Below are 5,109 nucleotides of genomic sequence, written 5' to 3'. Positions count from 1 at the left end.
AAAAAAAATATCAAAAAAAGAGGGAATCACTATTTAAGAGCAAAAAGAGCGATCTTTCTACTGGGGCATCACTCCCATAGGGGCGATTTTGCTCTTAAAGAGTGATTCGCTCTTAAAAGAGGGATTTCGCTCTTATTTTGAAAATTTATAAATTTTTTGTTTTTGGAAAAAAATTAATTTTTTAAAATGAAAAAAATATGTAAAATTAGCTTTCTTTCATAATTAGCAACCACTAATAGTAGATGAAGTCAGACTATAACACAAATGTGCATTAGTTAGACTGTAACTCAAATATGTTGCAAATTATTCACAAAAAACTAACTGAAAGAAATTTGTGAGAAATGCTTAAAATAGCTTTAGTTTTTCTCCACGAATCTGGTGAAGATTCAAAGGGGATATTCGAGTTTACCATTCCAGATTTTATGTCAATGACGCTAACACTGGAGTCGTAGAACTTAAATTTGAAGATTTATTTAGAAAAGAAGATAACATTCATTACTAAATTTTGTTGCAATCTGAAATTTAAATATCATTATCTCGAAAAGTATCCGTCCGATTAATTCCTTCCTCTTGCAAGTCTTATAATATAGGCCTGTGGTAGTCACAGCCAAGTTTGCTCAATTTTGAACAGTTTTGGAGCTATTTACATTTGAAAAATTCCCCCACGTATTAAGATTGGTTATAGAATTAAAAAGGTAACCCCGCTCCACCCCCTTGGCGTACAGACCTCATTCTCATACAGAGTGTGTATCCACCTAATAGTTTTCCATTCAGAATGTTTGAATTTTATATCTTTTTGAGTTCTCGTGATATTGCTAAAAATCCGTATATTTTATGTCCAAGTTTTGCTATTTAATTCGTATGCCTTTATTATGCTAGTTTAACAAATGTTATTGTTCAAATGAGTTATATTTTGTGTAGCCGAGCGAAAGCCATGATGAACGGCCAAAATATGCCGTGGAGAATAAAGGTCCCCACATAGAGAATTATTCTAGAACATTCTTTGTGAACTAACCTGTTACACGTTACTGACTAGACAATCAGAATGAAGATTAGTTACTGGAGTTACAAGCTAGTGGTTGTTTCAATGCTTTATTTTTCGTTGCGAAATTCTGGTTGTTACAAGCTACTGGTTGTTACCATGCTAGTGGTTGTTACAAGCTACTGGTTCTTACAAGCTACTAGCTGTTACAAGCAAAGTTTACTCGATACTAAGTGAGACAGAAAATGATAGATTTTGACTGAATATGTATCGGCGAATTTTCAAAAGAGCTTATTATTATTTTCTAGAATTAAGCCACTTCTTAATTTATTGTTAGACTTAGAGTGAATATATAGTAGTGAATAAAATGGGGGGTATAAGCAAGTAGTAGATATATATATATATATATATATATATATATATAGAGTAGTGGGAAAAAGGTGGTATTTAGTCATCTTCCGATTAGGAAGTGGCGGAATAGCACCTTTTTCCCACTACTTATATATATATATATATATATATATATATATATATATATATATTTATAATATATCTATATATATATATATATATATATATATTCATTTTCTCTTTTTTAGCCTTTCTGGTTGACCCTGAGACAGGCGAGGAGGGTCAATTCTTTTCATAAAAAAAATCTATCCAGGATGGTTTATCACTTTTCTCAATTCTTGGAAAGTTAGATTATTAAGCTCTTGCATAAAAAGAGAAAAGAAAACTATTATAAGTAGGGTCTTTAGATCTAGCTGTAACCTATCGGAGCTTGCATTTGAGTTTATGACTGATAAAATTCTGTTTTTTTTTCTGAAAATAAATTGAGCGAATCTCGTTTTGGCTTTGTCAGAAATAGCTCGCAATTATAGCAAAAACTCCTCTTTATATACGACTTGTTTTTGTTTCTTCATCAATTAATTGCTATCTTGATTTCTTCACAGCTTTTATCAAATTATTTGATCATCTTTTGTTGCTTACAGCAAATTTCAGTTATGGCGACACGCTTTTTCTCCGTGTTATAAACAGTCTGGCAAACAAACTAAATTAGTAAAAACTGCTTTTGCGTGCTGACGCTGTTAATTCAAAATTTTGCCAGATAAAGAGGTTTAAATCGGGCAAATTTTGTATTTGCATCTTCACTGAAGAATAAGGAAAAGTTCAATTTATCAATATTTGAGAGTTCAGTTACAGGTTGTGCCCGAGCAATAGAGAAACATTTTCTTTAATCGGCCGCCATATTTTTGTCACCTCTGATTTGGCGCGTGAAAGAATTGTAATTTGAAATTTTTTCCGGAGAAAAAGAAGTGGAGTAAACATGGAGTGAAGGCGTATTGGAGCTTTTTTTGAAGTGATAATTGCTGAACAGCTTATGTAAGTCCAACAACTTTTTTGTACCACTCACTCATCTTCTGCGCATCAGTGGTCGGGGCGCCAACCAGGAGAGTCTTTAAGAGATTAGAATGTTTTTAAATTTTTTTCAAAATTGATTGGATAATAGCGGCAAATTAAAGGTCAATCGGGGACCAAATGGTCAAGGCTCAGATATCAGGTTTCCCGACGTTTTTTATTCTGGACTTCCAGCGCAGATTTTTTCCTATTATTTTCTTGAACTGGCGCAGCCCTGAATCATTTTTTCCTTTGACTTAATTGGCATGGTTCGATTTAACTCCATCGAAAAGCACTGATGACTTGCAGTTCCTACACAGATCGATTTGACGATTGATTGCTTTGGTACATGAGCCACGATTCATGCTTGGTCTCAATAGATTGAGATAAGGGAAAAACAAAACCATCAACATTTTCAATTCCAGCAGCTGTACATCAACACAAGGGAAATTTTTCAAGTAGTCTAGGAATTCGATTGCGTTTGATGGTACATTCGATTGTTCTCATGTTTTTGCATACGTGTTTCAAAGAGCGATCTTCGTTTCGACTGCAATGCTGTAGTATTGCTAATTGGATAATTGCCGCCGCAATTACCGATACTATAGAGAGTATAATTATTTAACCGTCGACTTTGTGAACACTTTAGACTTAGTCTAAACTGACGGAATATTAAGAGAGAGCTATGCTGCGTAAATTGCGTTGAGTGAATGAATACATTATTCATAGCCAAATACTGCTGTGTATTATTGAATACACTATGGAGCAGGCAATACCGGCTGATTGACTGCCGCTATTAATGCGCGTACTAAGTGAAGGATACTGAAGCTATCCAGGCCGCTCTTCAGCAGCAAGCCTGAAACGAATATATGACTAAAGACGAGTAATAGTCGGCTCCACGAATGACCTAGGAATTGATTCGGAGCTAGTCATAAGTCTTGTAATTTTTTAGTCGTGTTGACTCAGTTATAAACACGCACGAGCTTAGAGCTTGCTGCTGTAGGAAATCAGACCAAACTCAGTCAATCACTAATAAAATAAAGTTATTATGAAAAACAATAACTTCCTTTATAAATATTTAACTGTTTTGTTTGTCTTTACTGTTGTATCTTTTTGTAGACCCTCAGTTAGAAATGAGTTGGATGACATCTCCCCTACGTTAAAAGTTGTTCATTATGACTGTTCAAAAATGAAAGAAAGCAAAATGTATGCTTTAAATCAAGCAGCTCAATGCAACATTAAACCGGAAAATATTAAAGTTGCACCTGCAACGGTGACACTGTATCAAAGATCATACAGAACAAAAGTAGAGGCAGTGATGTGTCGAGTAAAATCGCAAGCTTTAAGATGGCACTGCGGATTTTTATCGCACTCTTCTTTAGCATATGACCAAATTTCTCTTACAACTGATGTCATAGTAACGCCAGAAGAATGCAGACGTGCAAACAAAACAGGAAAAATTGCAATAACAGAGTACGATAGAACTTATAAGCTAGACATTTCAAATGAAGTTTTAAAAAACCAATACACACACGGTGGTCTGAATGAGGACGACCACTTAGAAGATAATAGAGATTGCTCTGCGTCAGGAGAAGTAAAACTTTATTCATTTGAAACACAAATGCAAAGAGTTGAACTCGAAGTTGATCAGGAAACAAAATCAGTTTTTACCCCATTAGGATTAAAACTTCCATGCGAACTCAAGGAAGGAGGTTGTGAAACAACATCACTAGACCCCTTCGCTTACTCATGGGATGTGCCAGAAAATTGCATTGTTACAAAACTTTTCACTCAAGTCGCAAAAATGATAAAGTTCACAAACGAACCAGATCCACCACAATACTACATCATAAGTACGCACGACATGCAAAATGATGTTTATCGTTTGCAAAACAACATGAAAATAGACCACACGCGAGACATAAAACTGAGGTTAATAAATGAAAGAACTTATATTTGTGGAAAGCCTACTCCTCTGTTTATTACAAACTTTGATGATTTATTTGTTTCTTTCACAGGCGGATTTGATATGAATACGGGAAAAACCGGAATTTCGAAAAATAGTGTTAATTATTACAAAATGCAAGTCGGCACCGACAACAAAATAAGGGTGAACGGTTTTTACGAGACACCTAAAAACGAGCTAGTTGGTAGCCAACATTTTGGAAATCATAAAAAAATTCTTGAAAACGTTGGAAAAGACACTATCGATTATGATGCTCATATGCGTATGAAAATTAATTTCAAGATGTATAAGGTCTATCGTGATTTGGAATGGTCTGACTTCCTTATTTTACAAAATATGGGCGAGCTCAGACGCACTCAAATCCAAATGATCAATGCATTGTCTTACGAAAACAATAGATTGGCCGGATACATGTTAACCGGAAGTCGTTCAATGTTCTCAGAAATTGAAGGTGTTATAGGTTGTCTATATCCGTGTCCAAAGAAAATTTCACCGCTTAAAGTACTTGATCGCTTTTACGACCGTATTCCGATCTTTTATGACGGAAAAACTATGTTTGTTAATCCTATTACGCGCCAAACATTTCCATTTGCAAATGAAATAGACTGTACAGATACTTTCAAAAATTTGTTTCAACTTGATTTAGATAATAATAATTCTTGGTATCAGTTGATGCCGGCGCCAGTTCCTTTTAAACCGCCCGCTGTTTTTGCTCCACAACAAATTGATTATATTCAAAAAATCCCAGACTATGATTCTCGTCGTG

Source organism: Convolutriloba macropyga, chromosome 8, assembly GCF_964194025.1.
Source record: "Convolutriloba macropyga chromosome 8, txConMacr16.3, whole genome shotgun sequence".
Classification (NCBI taxonomy): domain Eukaryota; kingdom Metazoa; phylum Xenacoelomorpha; order Acoela; family Convolutidae; genus Convolutriloba; species Convolutriloba macropyga.
This window is presented reverse-complemented; position numbering follows the sequence as displayed.